The sequence below is a fragment of the Notamacropus eugenii genome, chromosome 1 (assembly GCF_028372415.1).
Source record: "Notamacropus eugenii isolate mMacEug1 chromosome 1, mMacEug1.pri_v2, whole genome shotgun sequence".
Taxonomy (NCBI): domain Eukaryota; kingdom Metazoa; phylum Chordata; class Mammalia; order Diprotodontia; family Macropodidae; genus Notamacropus; species Notamacropus eugenii.
Genome location: NC_092872.1, coordinates 92300853 through 92313794, shown reverse-complemented (window position 1 = coordinate 92313794; position 12942 = coordinate 92300853). Strand labels below are relative to the sequence as shown.

Genomic DNA, 12942 nt, shown 5'->3' with positions numbered 1-12942 from the left:
TTTAAGGTATTTAAAATGGAATTCTGACTTCTCTAAATGTTGTAGTCCTGCTGATTAAGTCATATTTCCCTTTTGTCTTCAAGACATTTTTTTTTTACAAATAATATGCCATACATGAAATCATCAGTAAAGTGTACAGCCTCCATAGAGGAATTTAAGCAGCATGTAAATTGCTCAATTACTAAGTAGGGAAAATCAGGCTGATTTTAGCATGTAGTTAATATGAAACATTTTAGGGCTTGATGTTAACATTCATAACAGCACAGTCATTGTTTACATACAGTTCACTGAAACCGTGCATATAATTATGAATACATTTAGTAAACTTATTTTCATCCGAGTCTGGAAACAGGCACTTTAAAGAGCATTACGAACCAGTCATTTTCAGTGAGAAGACACCATTAATCAGTGCTAAAAAATTTGGAGTTTTTTGTGTTCTTCCCTCCTGTAAAAAAACAAAAACAAAACACTATTCGGTGTTACCTGCTTATACAGAGTGAGCACATTTTAGTCTCTTTCTTGATCTCTGTGTAAAATGTTTCATTAAGTAATTTTGATTCTTCATAAGGTGCTGATTTAGGATAATATTAAAATATACTTTGAATTTAGTTGTCTATTATATACAAACCATATGTAGTCTTAGAAAAAAAGGGAAGCAGATTGTCTTGATAAATGACTAGACATTGACAAGCTGAATATGTTTGGTTTATAATACAGTATTTGAAGATGAGAGGCCTAACTCAGTGCAAAAGAACTACTTTTAAAAGAGACTTATATTTGCAACTCAAACCAGTAAATACTGGGAAACTCAAGACTGCGTGTGAGGGACCTACTCACTCCTTAACTCCTCTTCTCCCATCCCAAGACTGTATCATTCTTAAGTTTAGAACAGAATTAAAAAAAAAAATCAGTTTATTAATTGTGGGTCACACCCACCTCCACTTTTAGTTTGAGTTGAAAGGCTAATAAAATGCCGGGGGCGGGGGGGGGGGTGGCTAAGAGGAGTGCAATCCTATACGAGTTTGCAAAACCCTATTTACCTTAAAGACCCCAGATTGACAGAAATGGCCAGTCCCCATCATTCAAATAATTTGGGGTCATCAGTAACTTTGCATTGTTGACCCTAGCTCTGAAGCCCAGGGTAAAAGAAATTTTTCCACTTCTACTTTTCACACTTACTGTTCAGAATGAGTTAAAAACAAAACCAAAAAGAAAATTATGAAAATGAACAAAGCTCTTTCATATCAGGTGAATATTCTAAGCAAGGTTTTTACAGCAAGCAATAGGTGTGAGAACTAACTGTGTTTAAAAAGGAAAGGAGTATCATATAACACAGTAAAAAGTGGGGGGAAAAGAAAAGAATTGACACTGTCCTCTGACCATTGCCTACTAATGGGAGGGGCCCAGCAGGTCTGATCTTTTTTCTGCAAAATGCACAATAGGTATACTGGTCAGGGAAGTCAACATTCATGTCCTACTTTCTTAGTGTGTATTAGGGTTTTGTGTAAATATTTACAGAAAAACTGCCAGAAAAAAAATTTCTGAGTCTAAATAACTTCGAGAAGTCCTTATGAAGCATCTGATTTCATGTACAAAGTGAATTGTGTGGTTTCAGTCTTCAGCAGCATAAATAGCAGATTCACCTAGAAACTTAAAAAAGCTGCTGGTACTTTCATGTTAGATAATGGGAAAAGTTGTAAAAGGTGGAATTAGAAACTACTTCAGAGTCTTCAATTTGACTATGGGAAGGTGATGGCAAATGTAGACTTTTCTGTATCATTTAGTCTGAGCAAGGGTCAATGGGTGATTACCCAGCTCTACCCTGTTGTGTTTTCTAGCATGTACACTTTCCTTCAAATTGAGCAGTTCAGAAAATTAGAAAGCCCCATCTGAGACACATGTAGAATAATGTTGGGCCTGCTGGTATCACCACCCAGAAAAACCTCCAGTTCTGACTGCTTGGAGACATTGGTCACGTTTTGGTCTATAGGATTACCCACATGGACTGTTGGCAGTCCAATTTTCTAGTTGGGGGAATGGAGGTGGAGGGGGTGGGGAGACAAGGCTGATAACATAAGTCAGCACTCTACTAAAATACTAGGATCAATTTTCTTTGGTCTGTGAGTTATCTCAGAGCAATTGCTGCTGAGAGCAGCTATATGGGTCCACAAGGGATGGCCCCCAGGACTGCAGGAAAGCTTCTGAGGACTATGAGGCTCTTATACTATCTTGTACTCTCTTTTTTACTGTCTAGATTATCTAGGTTCACATGGAATCACACTTTCCAAAGGGTGAGTTCCAAAAAAATCTTTAAGAAAAAGTTAAAAAGGATGTTATCTCAGCTTGAAACAAATCTGTTCTCTAGTGAGATCAAAATTGGCACTAAGAAATTTGGTAGCCTACCTGTGCCTTTAACCTCATGTGTTCTGACAAACCAAGACATATAATGTTCACTGTGGAGAGCATAACAGTAATCTTTTTTGGCTTTCTAGAAACACTGTTGCAGTAATTATAATTAAATTTAGGGAGTGGGGGTGGGAAGGTGAGGAGGAAGGGTCAGTGAAGAAGGGATGGCACTTTGCCAGCATTGCTGTTTATAAATCTAAGCTACTGTGCAAGTGCCCTAAGTGGTCATCACTGAGCCTCAGAAGTTCAAATCCATGAAGACATCCCAGTCCATTTCTGTTTATCAGTACAGAACAACAATCAGTCAAACTTTGGTCTTTAGATTACAAAAGTTGGCCAGGGGTTTTGGGGAGGAGCCTTAGAGAGAAAAGGGATTTGAACAGTAAGTGTGTCATCACATAAGAGCTGGGGAGGGGGAGGCTGGGACAAAGGGATGTTGACAGGGTAATTCAGCTTAGCTGGCAAGGATGCGAAATTCAGAGGAGAAGCGGTAGTGCTTGTGTGCTTGGGCACCATTATGTCACTGTTACTGTTTACTGGGGGCAGTTTAAACTAGCTCTCCTTTAACTCTGAAGCTTGCCAAACATTTGGGACTCTGCTGACTAGATTTTTCTCCACCCCCTGCTAATGAAAAGCCTCATGGGTCCTAAACTTCTCAAGAGTCTCTGAGTGTGTCTTAAAATAGGATTTAAAAAGTACATGCTGGACACCATATACTACACTATATTTAGTTTCAAGTTCTCTGAATGGCAACCTTTTTAGTGGTCTCACAGTTAAATCTAAACAAGATATTTTATGTTCTACTTGATACAGTTTCAAAGAATAGATTCAAAGACCACCAAATATTGTATATATGTGTGCATGTATATGCATATACACATATATATGGATGTATACATATATATGTGTGCATGTATATGCATATACACATATATATGGATATATACATACATATATTTCCATCCACTAGCTCTGTGATTTTGTTGGTATATTGGAATTGCTTTAAGTTTCCAAGAGCATGTTTGTCCCAACAGCCATGAGAGCAAGGTAGTATCGATATTATTATGCCAACTTTAAATTTGAAGAAACTTTCCCAAGGGTGAAGTGACCCATAGCTAGTAGATGTTATAAAGCTGGGCCAATTCTCCTCACTTCAAGCTGAATGCTCTTCTCCTGAAACTCTGTGCTGTCTCTCTAATTGCAATGCTAAATTAGCAATATTCCTTGTCAGAAATGGCCTGAATTGAATCCAATTTTTGTCCTCATAGGGTAGTGATTGACTGCCACAGATGCAGGTGTCTCTTTTCATTTGCTGCCAATGAGTTGATGCCATTTGATGTGTATGAAAGAATCTAAAGAGATTCTCTCCATAGTACATCCTGTGTATTGGCTTTTTACCTGACTTTTTAATTTTCATTATAAGGAACCCTCCATTCATGGATTTCATGGAGGTTTTTTTCAGAAACTCACTATGATGACCTGGTGAGATAGAAGCCACAGCCTGCAGAATGAGCAAGTGTCTCTTTGGACATCAATCCCCATGGAAGGAGTGTTAAGTCACCAGGATTCTGGTTAGTTCATGCAGCAGTCAGTATCCTAAATGAAGCCCTTATTGGCTTGAAGGCATTAACTCTCCACCCAAAATCTTTCATATACATGGAAAAACTTGCTCATTCAAGGTCACCTAGGTCCATCGGAGAAACTGAGATGTGGAAAAGTTAGTTATTCTCCAGTTATTCTGTAAATCAGGGATAATTCTGGAAGAGGAAGCAGAAGTATCGTTCTGAATTATGGATTCCACCTTTTCCCTTTTCTGAAGCTCTTAACGATCCAGGGACCGGCCTATGCCTACACCACAAAGTGTTCATATAGTATTTGAGAATGGAAAGTGAGCCAAAGGCTTAGGACATGTTCATCCACACTTATTTATACATTGACTTTTCCATGTTCCATAAGGACTATTTATGGATCAGCTGCTTAATGAGATGGTTAGCTTGTTGGTGAAATAACCATGGGCTATTTATATATTTTCATTTCATTTTTAAAAATTGTCATGATCTCTTTTAACTCCTTTGGCATTTCAAATACTTGATTTTCAAAGTGGCTTAGGGAGAAAGATAGAAAGGGTAACTGAATATTTCTTAATGTTTGCTTTGATGCATATGGTCCATTAAAAAATGATTCAGATAGATCATTTCACTGGAGAATGAAAATAAGCATATATGTAATATTATATTATTGATGACGAAAGTTTCAACTGTTGTTTAAAAATGTTTGTTTCTAACTTGCAGTTTTCCCCCCTTTTAGTTTTTGCTCTCTCGATGTTCCAACGTTTACCACTTCCTGCCTGGCTCATTACCGCAGGGAAAATGAGGGACTTTTGGGGGCAGATGTGTTTCCATTACACTATCATAATGCCCCTAAAAATCCTTATTGCTCTTGCATTTTTCGTCTGGGTCTCTGGGCATGGTTCGAGCTACTGGAAAGATGTAATTCTGAGTGAAGACTTGACTTTTTTAAAAAACCCAACACTTTCTAACACACATACACATATCATGTGTTATATCTAGCCAACATGGCTAAACTGATAAGCATCTCTTGCTAAACAATAGTTTCAAGTTGAGGGGCCGTGCAGTACCCCCACAACTGAAATAGTATTTGAAAAATGCAATCAACTGTCTGTCACTGTCAAAATTTACTTTGGGGTGGGGGTGTTTGTGTGGGAGTGGGGAGAAACAAGTGTAACCTGTTCAACAAGACTCATTTCACTTTTTAAATTGTTTGATTCTTCCATGAAGTTAACCTTTGGCAAATATGTTTCACTGATTGTTTTCTGTATCCAGTTTCTCTTTCCCTTCTCTTTGCTGTACAGACTCATTAATCCAAAGCTCTGATCACAGAAGGAGCAACTTCCCCTGTGAATAGCGTTGCTCAATATGTCCAAGTCTATCCCAAGCCCCAGGGAAACATCAACACCCCACCTTTCTACCCCATGCCCTTTCTTGCCTTACCAGCGCCAGTGAGAAGATGGCAGGTGTAAAAATATAATTCCAAAAAATTTTTCTTTCATTTTTCCCTGCCATCCTGTATTCCAGATGCCTATCTTAGAGGTCCACAGACTCTCAGATTCAGTCTCCCTTCCTTCCCCCCTCCCTGAAAAGACAAAGCAAATAGAAGGTTTAAAGGCCTAAGGCAGCAGGTTCTGTACCAACTGTATCCCAGCGGTGCAGAGCACAGTTTAGAACAGGAACAGAGATCTTCTGAGACATTCTCACCCATGAGGAGACCAACCCAGGAGGGAGGAGTTGGGGGTCTGTCTCATAGTCTGGTGATGGATGCCAAGGTATTTTTTTATCTTTGCCAACAGCTATCTGTGTAGTTGGATTTTTATGGGGGGAAAGCTTTTGTAACAGGCCACTTAGGTACTGGACCTGGATTCTGGCTTCCTGGGAAACCTCACAAACCCACTGAGATCAGTGGTTTTACAGTGAAACAGCACCTTCTGCAGCTCCCTGGGAAGCAGCTGCTTCCACAGTCCACTGCCACCGGCAGCTTTCACTTTCTGCTGTGTCATGGGGGGAGGAGGGTGAGGGAAAGCTGTTCTCAGAGAGGCTACAGAGACAATCACCAGCTGTAGTCTTCGGAGTTTCCCCAGTCTTTCATACAGTCCTCAAAAGCTCCAAAGTTGAGCTGCTTCAACTTTGTGTAGCAAACACAAGCTAAAGTGTGCATGCATGCATGGGGTGGAAAGAGGGAGAACTGAAGCAAAGCGATTGACTGAGGGAGGGGGAGAAAAAGGTGTCCTGGGTCTGGGGTTGGGGCGCTTGTTGCCAGCAGACTCTAACATTTGTACCAGTGGCAAGAACCCAAAATAAGAAAAGTCATTGTCTAGTGGGGAAGGTAGGGGTCTAATATCTTTAGCCACTGGGGGATTTTTAAGATAATTTTTTTTAGTAGCAATATATTTTAAAGAATATTGTACAGGTTGCTGGGGCTATCAAGTTGATCTATCTTGACAGCTGGTTTCTTGCTGATATCTTGTCTGAAGGATTCCAGAATGGGTGTGTGTGTGTGTGTGTGTGTGTGTGTGTGTGTGTGTGTGTGTGTGTGTGTGTGTGTGCATACCTACATGTTTAAGTTAAAGGTAAAGTGCTCCCGTGTCAAGTCTGAAAAAAATATTAGGAAGCTAGAATCTGGCTTACTTATGAGATCCTCATAGATGATATTCTGGGGAAGAGTTAATAGCGAATTTAAGTTAGAGTATCCGCCATTGTCAAGTCTGACAAAAATACAGGAGTCGAGTATCTGGCTGAATTGTGAAGTCCTCAAGAGTGGAAATTCTGGGGAAGAATGAAGATTCTTAACAGGGACAAAGCGAGGGGAGGGTTTAGTTAATGTGCAGGTCAGAATCTGAGTCAGAACCCATTGTCCTGCCTCAAACATGCACCAACAGCATCTTCTGGAGAGTTGAGAATTTATACTAGGCAGATGTCAAAGCCACAATGCTGGCACCAGTTATACCCCAAACACACTTCTGGGTGGTTCCCCAAATAAATGTTTGAACACAGATCCAACAATCCCTCCCTTTTCCCCTCCAAACAAAATAAACCCGCAGCTCTAAATCACCATTGCTCTGGGTGTTTAAAAAAAGCATCCAGTTAGTCACTGGATAATAAGTTAAAGTACACAGGTGAAGTATTTGACAAGGTACAGACTCATAAATTAAGAGAATCAGAATCCAGTTAGAGCTGGAAAAGACCTTGCAGATCAGTTATTCCAATGTCTTAATTTTGCAGAGGAAGAAACTGAGGTCAGAGTTCAGGAAATGACTTACCAAAGGGAACATAGTTGGTAAGTTAAGTGACTGAGCCAAGACTTAAACCCAAGTTTCAGACTCCCAGATCCAGCACTGGGTTCACTCTACCATGTTTTACTTAACAAGATGCTTTAGTGGAAAGAAAACCAGATTGGAAGCCAGGAGACCTGGTGCCCTTTGTTCGCCTGCATATTATTTCTCCCCAATAGAAGTGTAAATTCCTTCAGGACAGAAACTGTTTCATTTTGTGTCTCTATTCCTGGCACAGTGCCTAGAACACAGTAGGTGCTTAGAAAAAGAAAAAGCTTGTTGAGTTTTTATAAATAAATTTTATATATAAATTTCTAAATAGATTTTTTAAATAAAATTGAGTTGATCTTTACCCCTTTGAACTAGATAGGGTAAACATTATAAGTCAGAAAACTGAAACTCTGAAGGGTCAAGAGACTTAACCAAGTTCATATGTGTAATATGTGATGGTGCTGTGCTCAGACTCAAGTCAAGGTCTTCTGTTTTACTTGTCTGGATTCTTTATACTATTCCATACCACCTCTCTAAAAGAAATGTTTGTTGAATTAAATTAAATTGACTCACACATATAATGTAAATTAAAATATAAGAATTGCTTGGCACAATTACTGGTAAATTCATGGAACCTGTTACTCCACCCCCAAAAGGGGTGCTACAGATAGAAAATATGAATGAAAACCAAGATTTTTTTTCTTGGCTCTGCTGCTAACCAGCCCTGGGATCTGGGGCAAGATATTTTGTTTCTTTTAACCTCTGCAGAATGCAAAGGTTAGAGTAGATGATTTTCAAATTTTCTTCCAACTCTACCCTACATTCTATGTTATTCCAATCTACAGATACTCTGCCCAGGAAAGAGTCACTTCCAAAGCCTTTCAGATGGTTCTAATCCATCGATAGCACTTTGTAAATTTGCAGTAGTTGTTGACCCTTTTCTACCATTTTCCAAAGCAACTAAGCAAAAAAGGTGCCCTAGACGGGGCTTCTAGGCTCCAGAGTTTGAATTGACTGACTCTAGGTTACAGTGAGTGTCAGTGGGAGGTATTATAACTTTGAAGGCTGTCCTACCCCATCTTCCAAAGCTCAGCTTCAAGATTGTTCAGATAACCTACCAACTAATGCAGTTGTCATCCCACACCCAGGGACAATCACATTTTAAAAACTCAGTCAGAGTGATCACAGAAGCTCCAAGAGTCTCATTTTTCACTACATTTCTACATTTCCTTAGGAACACCGGAAATTCATTTTCCCACATCAAATATTTTAACTCAGGTTATCAAACTTCAATAATAATAGCTGACATTTATATGGTACCTTAAGATTTATTCAGTGCTTTAGAAAAAAGTCTCATTCGAATCTTATAAGTGTGAGTTAAGTTCTGTTACTATCCCCATTTTATGGGACAAAAGTAGAGGCAGAAGAGAGAGGTTAAATGATTTGTAACCATGAAGTATTCAAAACAGGATTTGAACCATCCTGATTCCAAGTCCAGTTCACTATTCATTATACATACTAGTTCCATAAAAAAAATTTGAGGTCTTTTTACATTGGTATTAATTTTCCGGTCAGATTGTTACCTAGTAAAGACAGGAACATAAGAGATGGCAGAAAATCCAGATTGCAGAAGAACTATGGCACAGGTTACCATATCTTACTTTTCTTCATTTTAGCCCAAAAGTTCTCAAAGTGGAGAACCCAAGATCCTTTCAGGAGGTCCACAAAGTCAAAACTATTTTTATAATAATACTAAAATGTTTTAATTTCTAGTATGATAAATGTAAATAGATATAACCCATGGAAATAAAGTTCTTTATGGGGGAAGGGTCCTCAATTTTTAAGAGTGTCCTGAAACCAAAAAGTTTGAGAACTGCTGCTGTAGTGAAAGTGGACTATTTGAAGTCCTTCAGATAAAACACTTCCACCCTCATACCTGGAGTGTTTCTCTTTCTCTTCTCTAATTCTTGGAACCCCTATCTCCTTTCCAGGTTTAGCTCAAATACCACCTCCTTCAAGAGGCCTTTTCTGATTCCCATTATTTTTTAGTATTTCCCTTCAATCACTTTATTTTGTATATAGCCTCTCTTTATTTGTGATCATGTTTTTATTACCCACCAATAAATTTTAAGTTCCTAGAGGGCAAAGATTACCCCATTTTGTATTTGTGTTACAGGATCTAGTATACTCCCCCGGCACATCATAGGAATCTCATAGATATTGGTTGATTTATTGATTTCTTTATATATACAGTCAAATCCTTATCCTTTCAGGATCTATCCTACATCCATCTACAGACACAGACATGTAAAATTGGTAGTACTTGAATTCAGAATGTTAGTTGCTTTGGATTTTTTTCCTGTTTGTAGTAGAGTTCAGGCAGCCAGGATAGGATACAAAAGGTAAGATAAATGATATATGGATATAGGGAGAAAAAAAAAGGATTTATGGGTATGGGAGGTATTTCATGTTTTTCGATGGGGTAGATTTGGAGCATCTTAGGATAAAAGTGTTACTTTTGGACTGTTTTCTTTTTCTGAGTTTTGCTTGAAAAAAGGGCAAAGGTAACTACCGGAATTCACATCCTTGCCTAGGTTTGATTTTTTGTCCCTGTGAGTAAAATCATTAGGTTTATATATTTTTTTAAGTTAATTTATTTATTTTTAGTTTTAAACATTCATTTCCATAAGTTTTAAATTTTCTCCCCCTTCCTCCTCTCCCCAAGATGGCATGCAATCTGATGTAGGCTCTACATGTACATTCCTATTAAACATATTTTCATATTAGTCATGTTGTATGGAAGAATTAGAATGAATGGGAAGAACCATGAGAAAGAAAAAGCAGAACAAAAAAGAAAATAGTCTGCTTTGCTCTGCATTCATAGTTCTTTCTCTGGATGTGGATGGTATTTCCCATCATGAGACCTTTCCCATCATGAGGAATTGTTTTAGGTCCTTGCATTGCCGAGAAGGGAGAAGTCTTAAATTTATATTTCTTAAACACAGTTTTCATTGTGTCACTTCTCTGGTCAAAAAACTTTCAGTCCCTTCCTGTTTCCTACCGCAAGCCTATGTTCTTCTCTTTGTTCCTTCTTAATCCCACCCTATCTATTCAACATCCCCATGCGCTCCAGTCTGGCCAGTATCCTTATTAGTTCACAAACACCCCAAACTTCTTCCTGCCTCCCAGGTTTTTCACCAAGCATTCATTTATTAAATGCCTACTATCTGCCAGAAACTGTACTAGGGAATTGAATCCTACCCTTAAAGGACTTATTTAAGGGTTTCGTAAGGGAAACAAAATGTACACAGATGAGTGAATTCGAAATATATGTATGGTAAAAACCAAATAACACTGGGAGCCCGGAAAGGACCCTAATAATAAATGGGAGTGGAGGAAAGGATCAGTAAAGGGCTTTTGCAGCAAATGGCACTTGAGTTGAGCCTTATGATGCGCTTCTTTCCCCAGAACTTTTAACTGGTTCTCTTCCATCTGGCTAAATCCTACTCTACCTTTAAGACCCAACTCAGGTCCTCCTCCCCTATGACATTTTCCCTAATTACTCCCTGACAGATTTTCCTCTCCCCTGGAATTACATATTACTTTATAATATGTACCCTACAGGATAAGCCTTAATTATCTGCTGTCCATCATTGTTCACTCTTGATTCACCTATTCTAGTCTTATAATATTATCTAAATTGTAAAAAATACTTGAAGGCAGAAACTATCTTAATTTCTATAGCCCTCATATTCCCTAGGCTTAGACCTGTTGCCTCTCCTACAGACTATTGTTATAACCTCCTAATTTACTGCCTTGTGTCCAGTCACTATCCCTTTTCCAAGTCATCCTTCACATGGCTGCCAAAATAAATACTCCTAATGCATGAGTCAGTCCTCTGCTCAAAAACCTTCAGTGGCTCCCCAATACTACAAACTTCTTAGCCTGAAAGTTAAAGTATTCTGTAACCTGTCTCCTACCTACCTCTCTAGCCTTATTTCATATTATCTTTCTTCACTCATATAGTATCCTAGCCAAACTGGACTATAGATCGAGGCAGAATGGTACAGAGGAAGGAGCTCTGAAACAGAAAGATTTGAATTCATATACTTCCTCTGATGCTATCTATATGTATGCCTCTGGGGAGGTCCCTTTACCTATCTGGGTCTCAGTTTCCTGGGGCAGCTGGTGGCATAGTGGATAGAGTGCTGGGAAAAGAGTCATGAAGACCTGAGTTCAAGTGTGACTTCAGATGCTTACTAACTATCTAACCCTGGGCAAGTCATTTCAACCTGTTTGCCTCAGTTTCCTTATCTGTAAAAAAGGGATAATAATAGCAGTTACCTCCCAGGGTTGCTATGGGGATCAAATGAGATAAAAATTGAAAAGTGCTTAATGCAGTGCCTATACAGCAGGTACTGTATAAATGTTAGTTATTATTCTAAAATGAGAAAATTGGTCTGGAGCGGTAGTGTCACAATCAAGTAGAAAAGGGGGCCACTAAACCATGCATAAGGCTCTCTGTGGGCCACAATTGACTTGCTCTGATTACACACATGTAACCTATACCAGATTGCTTATCAACTTGGAGAAAGAGAGGGAGGGAGGGATAGAACTTTGGAATTCAAAACTTTTTTAAAATGTTAAAAATTGTTTTAATATATAATTGGGGGAATAAGAAAAAATATATATAAAAAGAAACTCACATATTAATATGATTTAAGTTTTATTATATTTTTCTTTATTTTGTTAAATATTTCCCTATTACATCTTAATCTGGTTCGGGCCGCATTGGGGAATGGTGTAGGCTGCATGTAATGCTGCTATTGGCTGTTTTGTTTTGATACTTCTGGTCTCAATAACCTTTAAAGTCCCTTCCAACTCCGGATCTATAATCCTATGATTTGATCCCATCCTAGACATCTCTGCACATTTTCTAGGGCATTTCCACATGCTTAGAAGATCCTACCTCTTCCACAGAAATCCATCTCACCCTTCATGCTCAACCTTCAGATATTACTTTCTCCCTGATGCCTCCCCTGATTTTTTCACCTGACTGAAGGTGGTCTTTTCTTTCTCAATTTTTTTTGAAAGAACCCTTTTGGGTTTTTTTGCCTTTATCACATTCTCTCTTGTAAGCATTACTTTTGTGTATGCATCATATTGGTCTCGTTGGACTATAAACTGCTTTAGGGCAGAAGAGTCAGAGTGTGATGAGTCAGAGGCTCTGTTTTCAAATTCCCCATCGGCTACTTGCTATCTGTATGGCCCTGGGAGGTCACTCACCTCTCTGAAGCGCAGTTTTCTCACCTATAAAAGGAAACTGTGGGACTGAAGAATTTCTAAGGGCCCTTCCAATTCTAAATTCATGACCTCATGACTTTGATTTTCACAGTGCCTAATAGTAGCTTAGATGCTTAATATATTATTGAATTGAAGTAAATTGAATTGAAATGAATAAGTGGAAGTAAGAACTCAGTAAACTCAATAAATACTTTTTGAGTGATTGAACCTAAAAGCTACTGTTTTTTTAATATGTTTTTTAAAAATTCAGTTTCCTTGATATAACTTGAACAGTCATGAAAATGTAGGCTGTTTGCCTAAGAAACCAGAAGAGAAGAGACCTTTCTGTTCTTTCTCAGAATCATGTTTAGAGACAAAAATTATCAATGCTATTTGTAAGCAATTGTGTGCAATTT

General features: G+C 38.5%; 1 long non-coding RNA gene across 2 annotated transcripts in view; it reads right to left on the bottom strand.

The window, feature by feature from the left end:
* LOC140504633 (uncharacterized) overlaps positions 1-12942 on the bottom strand; it is a 184811-nt gene that overhangs the window by 144515 nt on the left and 27354 nt on the right. The gene's annotated exons all lie outside the window — the stretch shown is intronic.